General features: G+C 38.9%; 1 protein-coding gene across 16 annotated transcripts in view; it reads left to right on the forward strand.

Moving 5' to 3' along the window:
• The window catches only part of RAD52 (RAD52 homolog, DNA repair protein), a 36,890-nt gene that overhangs the window by 18,432 nt on the left and 4,703 nt on the right, over positions 1-13,755 (forward strand). The gene's annotated exons all lie outside the window — the stretch shown is intronic.

The following is a 13,755-nucleotide window of genomic DNA, read 5'->3' on the forward strand; positions in this document are numbered from 1 at the left end:
CACGGCGTAGATGCCCTTGTCTCTGCCCGAGCCTGTCACATGAGCCGAGCCTTTGCCTTGGAGAGAGGGGCCTGGAGTGGCGCAGCCCTGGACTGGCCCTTGGCTGCAGCGGAGGCGGGGGGCGGAGCGTTCCTGTGGCGGGGCGTGGCCGCCGTCTCCGGGGCGTTCTCGGAGGCCCCCCCGCAGTGCCGCCGCCCAGGGCAGCGTTCCCTGGCTTGTCCTCCAGGGCTGCTTCTTGGGGACACCCTGACGGAGGGGCGTGTGGAACGCCACACTGACCCTTGTTAAAATCCTTTTTATACATTATTGGCTTCCATTCGCTTATATTTTGTTAAGAATTTTTGCGTCTGTGTTTATGAGGGATATTAGTCATTTTTTTTCTTTTTTTCTTTTTTATTGTGGTAAAAAACATAATATAAAATTTACCATTTTAGCCATTTTTAAGTGTACAGGTCACTGATCAAACAGATTCCAAAACTTGTTAATCTTGGGATAGTGCAACTCTGTACCCATGGGACAGTTCCCCTTTTGCCCCTTCTCACAGCCTCTGGTTACCACCATTCTACTTCTGGTTCCTGTTAATTTGACTGCTTTAGATGCCACATGTAAGTGGAATCATACTGTTCTTGTTTTTCTGTGACTTATTTCACTTAGCATAACGTCATCAAGTTTCATCTATGTTGTAGACTGTGTCAGAATTACTTTCCTTTTTTTTGGCACCCCTGGCTGGCTCAATCAGTAGAGTGTGGGACTCAATCTCAGGTTGTAAGTTTGAGCCCCATGTTGGAGTTAGAGATTACTTAAACATAAAGTCTTAAAAAAAAAAAAAAAAAAGAATTACCTTCCTTTTTAAGGCTGACTAATATTCCACTGTATGTGTACACCATATTTTCTTTAGTTTTTCCATCAATGGACATCTGGGTGGCTTTCATCTCTTGACTTGGAAATAGTGCTTGTTATGAAAATGGTTTTGCAAATGCTTCTTCAAGACCCTGCTTTCAGTTATTTTGGATATATATCTCCAGAGGTGGTGTTGCTGGATCATATGGTAGTGTTTTGTATTTTGGGGTTTGTTTTGTTTTGTTTTTACACAGAGCTTGAACTCACCACGCTGAGATCAAGACCTGAGCTCAGATCAAGAGTTGGACACGTAACCAACTAAGCCACCCAAGCGCTGCCATATGGTAGTTTTTTGAGGAACTTCCACACTATTTTCTATAGTGACCACACCATTTTATAGTTAGCAGTGCACAAGTGTTCCGATTTCTCTACATCCTCACCAACACTTTTTATTTTCTGGTTTTTTGATAGCAGCCATCCTAGTGGTGTGAGGTGCTATCTTATTGTGGGTTTGATTTGCATTTCTCTGATGATGAGTTTCGATGTTGAACATCTTTTCTTATGCTTTTTGGCCATTTGTATATCATCTTTGGAGAAATGTCTATTCAAGTTCCTTGCCCATTTTTTTTTTTTTTTAAAGATTTTATTTATTTATGTGACAGAGAGACAGCCAGCGAGAGAGGGAACACAGCAGGCGAGTGAGAGAGGAAGAAGCAGGCTCCCAGCAGAGGAGCCCGATGTGGGACTCGATCCCGGAACGCCGGGATCACGCCCTGAGCTGAAGGCAGACGCTTTAACGACTACGCTACCCAGGCGCCCCTCCTTGCCCATTTTTTAACTGGGGATTTTAATTTTTTGTTGTTGGGTTGTAGGAATTCTGTATATATTCGAATGTTAACCCCTTATCGGAGCCATGATTGCACATTTTTTTCCTATTTCGTAGGTTGCCTTTAAAATGTTTAAGTTTGACATTGTCGCATTTGTGTATTTTTGCTTTGTGTTTTGGTGTCAGATGTAAGAAATCATTGTCAAATCCAGTGTCATGAAGCTTTCTGCCTGTATTATCTTCTGTGAGTTTTATGGTTTTGGTCTTATGTTTAGGTCTTTAATCTATCTTGAATTTATTTTTGTTTATGATGTAAGATACAGGTCTAACTTCATTCTTTTGCATGTGGATATACAGTTTTCCCAGCATCATTTGTTGAAGAGACTCTCCTTTCCCCATTAAGTGGTCTTGGCATGCTTGTTGATAGTCATTTGATCATATATGAAAGGGTTTTTTTCTGGGCTCTCTATTCCATTGGACTGTGTCTGTATTTATACATTATCATACCATTTTAATCATTATAGCTTTGCAGTGTGTTTTGAAATTAGAAGATGTGAGTCCTTCAACTTTGTTTTTTTTCAATATTGTTTTCACTATTTGAAGCCCTTTGAGATTCTATATGAATTTTAGGATGAAATTTTTTTTGTTTATGCAAATAATGCTATAGGATTTTGGGTAGGGTTTGTGTTGAATCAGTACATCACTTTGGTAGTATGGGCATCTTAACCATATTAAGTCTTCCAATTTATGAACATGGGGTGTCTTTCCATTTATTTGTGGCTTCTTTAATTACTTTCAGCAATGTTTTGCAGTTTTTCGTGTATAAGTCTTTCACATTCTTGGTTAGGTTTATTACTAAGTATTTTATTCTTTTTTTTTTTTTTTAAGATTTTATTTATTTATTTAACAGAGAGAGAGACAACCAGCGAGAGAGGGAACACAAGCAGGGGGAGGGGGAGAGGAAGAGGCAGGCTTCCCAGTGGAGGAGCCTGATGTGGGGCTCGATCCCAGAACGCCGGGATCACGCCCTGAGCCGGAGGCAGACACTTAACGACTGAGTCACCCAGGCGCCCCAATATCTTATTCTTTTTGATGCTATTGTAGATGGATTGTTTTCTTCATTTTCTTTTTGGATTGTTCATTACTAGTATATAGACACAACTGATTTTTGTGTGTTGATTTTGTATTCTGCAACTTTGCTGAATTTATTAGTTCTTTTTTTTGTGGTCTATAGGGTTTTCTGCATATGAGATCATGTCATCTGTATCTAGAGATAATTTTACTTTTTTTCCACTTTGGATTCCTTTTATTTCTTTTTCTTGCCTAATTGCTCTGGCTAGGATTTCTAATATGCTGAGTATGAGTAGTGAGAGTGGGCTTCTTTGCATTGTTCCTGATATTATAGGAAAATCTTTCAGTCTTTAACCATTGAATATGATATTGGTGGTGGGCTTTTGATATATGGCTTTCATTATGTTGAGGTATATTCCTTCTATTCTTAGTTTGTTGAATATTTTTGTCATGAAAAGGTATTGAGTCTTATCAAATGCTTTTTCTGCATTAATTGAGATTAGCATGGCTTTAGTCCCTTCTTTCTGTTACTGTGGTGTATCACGTGGATTGATCTGTGGAGTTGAACCATCCTTTCATCCTATGAATAAATCCCCCTTGGTCATGGCGTATAATTCTTTCAATGTGCTATTGAATTCAGTGTGCTAGTATTTGGAGGATTTTTTTTTTTTTTAAGAATTTTTAATTAATTTATTTGAGAAAGAGAGTGCACACATACATGAGCCAGGGGAGGGACAGAGAGAGAGGGAGAGAAGCAGACTCCCCACTGAGCATGGAGCCCAGCGTAGGGCTCAGTATCATGACCCTGAGATCATGACCCAAGCTGAAATCAGGAGTCAGCTGCTTATCTGACTGAGCCACCCAGGTGCCCCTGGAGGATCTTTGTATCAATATTCATCAAGGATATTTTTCTATAGTTTTCTCACAGTGTTGTTTTTCTTCTTGTAGTGTCATTGGTTTTTTTTGTTTGTTTTGTTTTTACTAAGTTTTTAATTCCAGTCTAGTTAATATATAGTGTCATATAGTTTCAGGTGTACAATATAGTGATTCAACAATTCTACATATTACTCAGTGCTCATCATGATAAGTGTATGTAGTGTCATTGTTTGACTTTGGTATCAGAGTAATGCTGGCCTTACAGAATGAGCTTGGAAGTGTTCCCTCCACTTTAGCTTTTAGAAGAGTTTGAGGAGAATTGGTGTTCATTCTTTAAATGTTTGGTAGAATTCTCCTGTGAAGCCATCTAGTTCCAGACTTTGTTGTTAGTACGTTTTGGATTACTGATTTAATCTCCTAACTGTTACTGGTCTATTCAGATTCTCTGTTTCTTCATGATTCAGTGCTGGTAGGTTGTATGTGTCTAGGAATTTGTCCGCTTCTTCTAGGTTATTTGATTTGTTGGTATATAATTGTTCAGAGTATTCTTTTTTTGTTTTTAAAGATTTTTTAAAAGATTTTATTTATTTATTTGACAGAGAGCGTGCACACAAGTAGGCAGAGCACGGGAGAGGGAGAGGGAGAAGGAAGCTCCCCGCTGAGCAGAGAGCCCAACGTAGGGCTTGATCCCTGGACCCTAGGGGTCATAACCTGAACTGAAGGCAGATGCTTAACTGACTGAGCCACCCGCACGCCCCCGTTCAGAGTATTCTTCTAATCTTTTTCATTTCTGTGACATCAGTTGTAATGTTCCTACTTTCTGAATTTATTATTTGAGTCTTCTCTCTTTCTTTTCTTAATCCAGCTGAGGGTTTATCAATTTGTGGATCTTTAAAAAAAACTAACTCTTAGTTTTGTCACTTTTTTTCCCCTATTGCATTTCTGTTCTCTGTGTCATGTATCTGTGCTCCAAGCTTTATTTCATTTCTTCGCTAGCTTATGTCAGCTATAAACCTTCTTGTTAGCACTACTTTTGCTGCATAACATAAGTTTTGGTATGTTTCATTTTCATTTGTCTCAAGATACTTTCTAATTTCCCTTGTGACTTGTTCTTTGACCCATTGGTTGTTTAAGAGTGTACTGTTTAATTTCCACGTTTGTGGATTTTCCACTTTTTCCTTCTGCTATTGATTTCTGGTTTCATTCCATTGGGATCAATAAGTATACTTTGTATGATTTCTTTTTTTTTTTTTTAATGATTTTTTATTATATTATGTTAGTCACCATACAGTACATCCCCGGTTTCCGATGTAAGGCTCGATGATTCATTAGTTGCGTATAACACCCAGTGCACCATGCAATACGTGCCCTCCTTACTACCCATCACCGGTCTATCCCATTCCCCCACCCCCTCCCCTCTGAGGCCTTCAGTTTGTTTCTCATAGTCCATAGTCTCTCATGTTTCATTCCCCCTTCTGATTATCCCCCCTTTCTTTATCCCTTTCTTCCCCTACCGATCATCCTAGTTCTTATGTTCCATAGATGAGAGAAATCATATGATAGTTGTCTTTCTCTGCTTGACTTATTTCACTTAGCATTATCTCCTCCAGTGCCGTCCATGTTGTAGCAAATGTTGAGAATTCGTTCTTTCTGATAGCTGAGTAATATTCCATTGTATATATGGACCACAACTTCTTAATCTAGTCATCTGTTGAAGGGCATCTCGGCTCCTTCCACGATTTAACTATTGTGGACAATGCTGCTATGAACACTGGGGTGCATATGGCCCTTCTCTTCACTACGTCTGTATCTTTGGGGTAAACACCCAGTAGTACAATGGCTGGATCATAGGGTAGCTCAATTTTTAACTTTTTAAGGGACCTCCACACTGTTTTCCAGAGTGGCTGTACCAACTTGCATTCCCACCAACAATGTAGGAGGGATCCCCTTTCTCCACATCCTCTCCAACAATTGTTGTTTCTTGCCTTGTCTATTTTTGCCATTCTAACTTGGCGTAAGGTGGTATCTCAGTGTGGTTTTGATTTGAATTTCCTTGATGGCTAATGATTTTGAACATTTTTTCATGTGTCTGTTAGCCATTTGTATGTCTTCATTGGAAAAGTGTCTGTTCATATCTTCTGCCCATTTTTTGATTTGTTTATTTGTTTCTCGTGTATTGAGTTTCAGAAGTTCTTTGTAGATCTTGGATACCAGTCCTTTATCTGTAGTGTCATTTGCAAATATATTCTCCCATTCCGTGGGCTGCCTCTTAGTTCTTCTGACTGTTTCCTTGGCTGTGCAGGAGAAACTTTTAATCTTGATGAAGTCCCATAAATTCATTTTATCTTTTGTTTCTCTTGCCTTTGGGGATGTGTCATGAAAAAGGTTGCGTTGGCCGATGTTGTAGAGGTTGCTGCCTATGTTCTCCTCTAGAATTTTGATGGATTCCTGTCTCACCTCGAGGTCTTTCATCCATTTGGAGTTTATTTTTGTGTATGGTGTGAGAGAGTGGTCAAGTTTCATTCTTTTGCATGTAGCTGTCCAATTTTCCCAGCACCCTATATTGAAGACACTGTCTTTTTCCCACTGGATGTTTTTTCCTGCTTTATCAAATATTAGTTGCCCAAAGAGCCGAGGGTCCATTTCTGGGCTCTCTATTCTGTTCCATTGGTCTATGTGTCTGTTTTTGTGCCAGTACCATGCTGTCTTTGTGATCACAGCTTTGTAGTACAGCTGAAAATCCGGCATTGTGATGCCCCCAGCTTTGTTTTTCCTTTTCAACAGTTCCTTGGAGATTCGGGGCCTTTTCTGTTTCCATACAAATTTAAGGACTATTTGTTCCAGTTCTTTGAAAAATGTCCTCGGTATTTTGATCGGGATAGCATTGAAAGTGTAGATTGCTCTGGGTAGCATGGACATTTTAACTATGTTAATTCTTCTGATCCATGAGCATGGAATATCTTTCCATCTTTTTATGTCTTCCTCAATGTCTTTCAAGAGTGATTTATAGTTTCTAGAATAAAGGTCCTTTACGTCTCTGGTTAAGTTAATTCCAAGGTAACGTATGGTTTTTGGTGCTATTGTAAATGGGATGGATTCCTTAATTTCTCTTTCTTCGGTCTCGTTATTCGTGTATAGAAATGCAACTGATTTCTGAGCATTGATTTTGTATCCTGCCACGTTACTGAATTGCTCTATAACTTCTAATAGTTTGGGAGTGGCTTCTTTTGGGTTTTCCATATAGAGTATCATGTCATCTGCGAAGAGAGACATTTTGACTTCTTCTTTGCCATTTTGAATACCTTTGATCTCTTTTTGTTGTCTGATTGCTGTTGCAAGGACTTCTAGTACTATGTTGAATAATAGTGGCGAGAGTGGGCATCCTTGTCAAGTTCCTGATCTTAAGGGAAAGGCTTCCAGCTTTTCCCCATTGAGAATAATATTTGCAGTAGGCTTTTCATAGATGGCTTTTATGAGATTGAGAATTGTACCTTCTATTCCTACACTCTGAAGGGTTTTAATCAGGAAAGGATGCTGTATTTTGTCAAATGCTTTTTCGGCATCGATTGAGAGGATCATATGGTTCCTGAGTCTTTTCTTGTTGATATGATTTTGTATGATTTCTGTATTCTTCGGTTGGTTAAGACTTGTTTTGTAGCCTAACATGTGGTCTCTCCTGGAGAATATTTCATGTGTACTTGAGAAGAATTTATAATCTGTTGTTGGGTGGAGTATTCTGTATATGTCTGTTAGGTCCAGTTGGCTTATAATGTTCAAATCCTGTATTTCCTTATTGATCTTCTGTTATTCTATCCATTACTGGTGGTAGAGTATTGAAGTTTCCTACTATTATTATATTGTGTTGCTATCTACCTCTCTTTCCAGTTCTGACAAAGTTTCTTTTATATATTTAAGAGCTCTGGTGTTTGGTACACAAATATTTATAATTGCTATACCTATTGAGTGAATTGACTCTTTTATCATTATATAATGTCCTCCTTTGTCTCTTGTTACAGTTTTTTACTTAAAGTCTGTTTTGTCTGGTATTAGTATAGCCTGCCCTGCTCTTTTTTGGTACCAGTTACATGGAATACCTTTTCTTATCCTTTCATCTTTAGCCTGTGTCCTTAGATCTAAAGTGAGTCTCTTATAAAAAGCATATAGTTGTATCTTGTTTTTTTTTTTAAATCTGTCCAGCCAATCTGTGTCATTGATTGGGGTGTTTAATCCATTTACATTTAAAGTATTATTGTTAGTGAACAACTTACTGTTGCCATTTTGTTGTTTTCTGCATTTCTTGTACAAGCTTCTTTGTCCTTCCTTTCCTCCCTTACTGCCTTCTTTTGTGTTTTGTTTTACTTTTGTGTATTGATGTGATTTGATTCCCTCTTATTTCCTTTTGTGTGTATTCTAGAGATAGTCCTTGTGGTTATTATTGCAATTATAAAACATCTTTAAGTTGCAGGATTCATTCTATTTTAAACTGATAACTTAAGTTCAGTTCCATACAAAAACACCATTCCTTTTTTTTTTAATTTCTTAAAAAAATTTTTTATTTATTTGAGAGAGAGAGAGCACAAACTGGGGGGAGGCAGAAAGAGAGGGAGAAGCAGACTCCCCACTGAGCAGGGAGACTGATGCGGGGCTCAGTCCCAGGACCCCGGGATTACAACCTGAGCTGAAGGCAGATGTTTAGCTAGCTGAGCCACCCAGGTGTACCCCAAGACTCTATTCCTTTACAACTCCACCCCTGCTCCATTTTGTCTCATTGATGTTACAAATTACATCTTTATATATTGTATACCCAGTAACAGAGATTTATAGTTATAAAAACTATAGTTGTTTAAAAAACTTCTGTATTCATTATATAGTTTTAATAGTTTTTTCATTTAAATTCTGTGCACCAAAAGGATAATAATACAGGCTATCATATTTATCTATGTATTTACCTTTACTGGAGAACTTACTATATTTGTATAGCTTTGTGTTGGTGTCTAGCATCCTTTTGTTTCACTTTGAAGAACTCCTTTTAGCATTTCTTGTGGAGCAGGTCTAGTGGAAATGAACTCCCCTGCTTTTGTTTTTATGAGAAAGTCTTAATTTCTCTATTTTTGAAGGATAGTTTTGCTGGATACAGTATTTTTGGCTGAGCTTTTTTCTTTCAGCACTTTCAGTATATTATCCCACTGTGTTCTGGCCTGTAAGAAGAAATCTAACAATCTTATAGAGGCTCTCTTGTATGTGATGATTTGTTTTTCTCTTGCTGCTTTCAAGATTTCTCTTTGTCTTTGACTTTTTAAAAATTGAGATATAATTGACATATAACATTATTTTAGTTTCAGGTATACAGCATGATGATTTGATATTTGTATATATTATGAAATGATCAGCATAATAAGTCTAGTTAACATCCATCACCAAAGCTAGTTATAAATATTTTTATAACTTTTAAGATTTAGTTTTTTAGCAATTTTCAAATATACATTATTAGCTATAATCACTATGCTTTACATTACATTCCCGTGACTTATTTTATACTGTAAGTTTGTACTTTTTCACCCCCTGCCCATTTTGCCTGTCACCTGCCTCTCCCTGGCAACCACCAATCTGTTCTCTGTACCTATGAGCTCTTTTTCATTTTTCCCCAGATTCCACATATAAGTGAGATGATGTGGTGTTTGTCTTTCTCTGTCTGATTTATTTCACTTAGCATAATGCCCTCAGGGTGCATCCATGTTGTGGGAAATGCCAAGATTTCCTTCTTCTTTATGGCAGAATTATATTCCATTGTATATTTACTACATTTTCTTTATCCATTCATCCATGGATGGACACTTAGGTTATTTCTATACTTTGGCTATTGTAAATAATGGACTTGGGGTGCAGATAGCTTTTCGAGTTAGTGTTTTTGTTTTCTTTGGATGAATATCCAGAAGTGGAATTGGTGGATCATGTGGTAATTCTACTTTTAATTTTTTTGAGGAACCTCCATACTGTTTTCCATAGTGGCTCCACCCGTTTGCACTCCCACCAACAGTACACAAGGGTTCATCTTTCTCCACATCCTCTCTAACACTTATTTCTCGTCTTTTTAATAATAGCCACTCTGACAGGTATGAGGTAGTGTCTCATTTTGACTTTGATCTGCATTTCCCTGATGAAGAGTGACGTTGAGCAGCCTTTCATGTGTCTGTTGACCACCTGTGTGTCTTCTTTGGAAAAATGTCTGTGTAGATCCTATGCCCATTTTTAATCGGATTATTTGTTGTTGTTGTTTTTGCTATTGAGTTGTTATTGTTTACAAATATTTTGTCCGATTCAGTAGGTTACCTTTTCATGTTGATGGTTTCTGTCGCTGCACAGAGCATTTTAGATTGACGTAATCGCGCTTGTTTATTTTTGCTTTGTTGGCTTTGCTTTGGTGTCAGATCCAAAAAGTCATCACCAAAACCAGTGTTACAGAGCTTATCTCCTGTGTTTTCTTCTAGGAGTTTTATGGTTTCAGGTCTTCACTCAAGTCTTTGCTTCATTTTGAGTATATTTGTGTATTGTGTCAGATAGTGGTCCAGTTTCATTCTTTTGCATGTGCTGCCCAGTTTTCCCAACACCATTTATTGAAGAGACTGTCCTTCCTACATTGTACATTCTTGGCTTCTTTGTCATAAATCTGTTGATTGTATAAACATGGGTTCCTTTCTGAGCTATTTTGTTCCATTGTTTTAGGTTCTGTATTTATGTCAATACCACACTGTTTTGATTACTATAGCTTTGTAATATAGTTTGAAATCAGGTAGCTGATGCCTTCAGCTTTGTTCTCAAGTTTGCTTTGGCTATTTGGAGTCTTTTGTGGTTCCATCCAGATTTTAGGATTGTTTGTTCTATTTCTGTGGAAAATGCCATTGGGATTTAAAAAAAAAAGATTTTATTTATTTATTTGACAGAGAGAGAGAGACAGCAAGAGAGGGAATACAAGCAGGGGGAGTGGGAGAGGAAGACGCAAGCTTCCTGCTGAGCAGGGAGCCCGATGTGGGGCTCGATCCCAGGACCCTGGGATCATGACCTGAGGTGAAGGTAGACGCTTAATGACTGAGCCACCCAGGCGCCCCTGCCATTGGGATTTTGATAAGGATTGCACTGAATCTGTAGATTGATTTGGTTTGTTTGGGCATTCTAACAATATTAATTCTTCCAGTCCACAGCATGGAATGTGTTTCCATTTATTCTTCAGTTTCTTTCATCAATGTCTTACAGTTTTCACTGCACAGTTTCACTTTTCTTGGTTCATTTATTGCTAAGTATTTTAGTCTTTTTTTTTTTTTTTACAATTATTAATGGGTTTGTTTTCTTAATTTCTCTTTCTGGTAGTTTGTTATTCCTGTATTGTCTTTGACTTCTGGCAGTTTGATTATAATGTGCCTTGGTGTGAGCCTTTTGCGTTTATCCTAGATGTAGTTTTTTGAGTTTCTTGAATTTGTATGTCTTCTCTTTCCTCAGATTTTGGAAGTTTTAAGCCATTAATTCCTCAGATAATCTCTCTGCCCCTTTCTCTTTCTCTTCTTCTGAGACTCTTAATATATAGTGTGATGAGTGTCCTACAGGCCCCTTAGGCTCTGCCATGTTTCTTCATTCTTTCTTCTTTTTGCTTCTCTGATGAGATGATTTCAAATGACCTGTCTTCATGTTGCTGATTCTTTCTTCTCTCAGTTCGAGTCTACTGTAAAACCACTCTAGTGAATTTTTCAGCTGCTATTATATTTTTCAGTTCCAGAACTTGTTAGCTGCTTTTTTATAGTTTTCTCTTTGTTGATATTCTTCGTATTTCATTCACGCATCATTTTTCTGATTTCATTAGTTGTGTGTGTTCTCTCTTAGCTGATCAAGCTTCTTTATGATCATTATTTTAAATTCATTGTTAGGTAGCACATAGATTACATTTTTTTGGGGGGGGGTCAGTTTTTGGAGTTTCCTTTTGTTCCTTTGTTTGGGCCCCATTTCCCTGTTTCTTTCTATGCCTTGTGATCTTTTGTTGAGATGTGGCATTTGAGAAAACAACCACCTGTCCCAGTCTGTATGTACTGGTTTTGTGCAGGGGAAGACCTTCACCAGTCAGCCCAGCTACAGGTCCTAGGACTTCTCAAACCTTTTATGATCTCCTCCTCCTCCTGGCATCGGACTGCATAGTTCCAATGTGTTCTCATGCTCATCTCTGTTTTCAGTGACTTTCAAACTCTCCTGGTCCCATCTGCGTGCTGAGTCAGGTGAAACAGAAACCAATGCCTTGGGCAGCCCCAGACAAGCCACAACATCGGAGGCACAGTCTACTCTTTTGTTTCCATCCCAGGGGAAGAGCCCAGGATGGGAAGTTTCCTCCTGGTTGTACTGTTCTATGCTGGGTGAGGGCAAGGGCAGGGGTGTGAGTGGGCATGCAAAATGGCATGAATTTTCCTGCGTCTTTTGCTGGAATCTTGTCTTGGTGTTATGCTGGCCTGAGTCGTGTAGCTTCTCAGCTGGTCACTGGAGTTCTCACAACGGTATTCTAGTCTGTATATCGTTAACTCAGTGTCTCTAGGAGCAGTGGGTGCCTGGAGCTTCCGAGTCTACCATTCTGATAACACCCTTCTCCTTTTCTTTTTTTACTCTTATTTTTTATAAAGATCTTTTTAAAAGGAAGTTCAACATATACATAGAAAACTGCGTAATTCATACTGGCACAGCCTGATGAATTTTTAGAAGTGAACAGAGTTACTTATCTCCCAGATAAGAAACTAAGACCTTACCAGCACCCCAGGGCACCATTTGCCCCCCCCCATTAACGACCTTGACTTCTCTTTTGAAAAGTAACTATTGTCCTGACCTCTCTATTCTGACTTTCAGCCTCATAGATTTTTTCTTTCTTTTTTTAAAAAAGTAATCTCTACACCCAGTATGGGGCTTGAACTTGCAACCCCGAGATCAAGAGTTGGATGCTCTAATGACTGAGCCAGCCAGGTACCCCAGCCTTGTCAATTCTTTTTCTTGTTTTTGAACTTTATATAAATGAAATTGTACTTTATAAAAATTCATTGAAGTATTAAAATGTGCATATAAACACGTAGAAAGTACACACAGTATAAATGTTCAGTGTGGTGAACACATCCACTTAACCAGCATCTAAGTCAAAAGAAGACATTAGCAGTGTCCCAGAAGTCTCTACAGTGTCCCTTGAAGTCACTGCCAAGGCCTCCCCTTCTCATCACTACTAAGGGAAACCACTTTTAGCAACAGAGATTAGTTTGGACTTCTTGTTCTTTTGGGAACCAAACATACGGACTGTTTTGTGTCTGGCTTTCATTTGACATGTTGGCGAGATTCATTCATGTTGCATGTGGCATTTTCATTGTACACTTTCCTATCGCATGAGCATAGCACAACTCGTTTTTCCATTCTGACTTTTATAGACATTGGAGTTTTGGGTAGTTCTTGGTTGGTTTGAATCAGGCTGCTCTGAGCACTCTTATACGCGTCTCTCGGTGCACATACTCACCCACTTATCTTGGGAGTTACTGGTCAGGTCAGAGGACAGGCAGGTTTCAGCGTGGCAGATTCTTCCAGGTTTCCAGTGTGGTTACGCAAACTCACAGTCCTGCACAGCTGTGTACAGTTCCAGCTGTTCCATGTCCTTGCCGGCACTTAGCCTTGTGAGTCTTTTAAGCTTTTTCTCACAGCTCACTTTTCCCCATTTTTTTTGTCCTTGCAGTAAAATATACATACCAAAATTTACCTTCTTGGGGCGCCTGGGCGGCTCTGTCAGTTAAGCGTCTGCCTTCGGCTCAGGTCATGACCTCAGGGTCCTGGGATCGAGTCTTGCATCGGGCTCCCCACTCAGCAGGGAGCCTGCTTCTTCCTCTCCCTCTGCCTGCCACTCCCCCTGCTTATGCTCACTCACTCGCTCTCTCTGTCAAATAAATAAAATCTTTAACAAAAAACCAAAAAAATAACCCCAAACCACCCCTCCAGATTTACCATCTTAACCATTTTAGGTGTACAGATAGTGGTATTAAATACCTTCGTTAAGTTGTATGGCCATCAGCACCATCCATCTGTGTAACTCTTTCCTTATAAAATTGAAACTAGAATGGTAGTTCCCTGTTTCCTCTTCCCCG

The sequence above is a fragment of the Ursus arctos genome, unplaced genomic scaffold, assembly GCF_023065955.2.
Source record: "Ursus arctos isolate Adak ecotype North America unplaced genomic scaffold, UrsArc2.0 scaffold_26, whole genome shotgun sequence".
NCBI lineage: Eukaryota > Metazoa > Chordata > Mammalia > Carnivora > Ursidae > Ursus > Ursus arctos.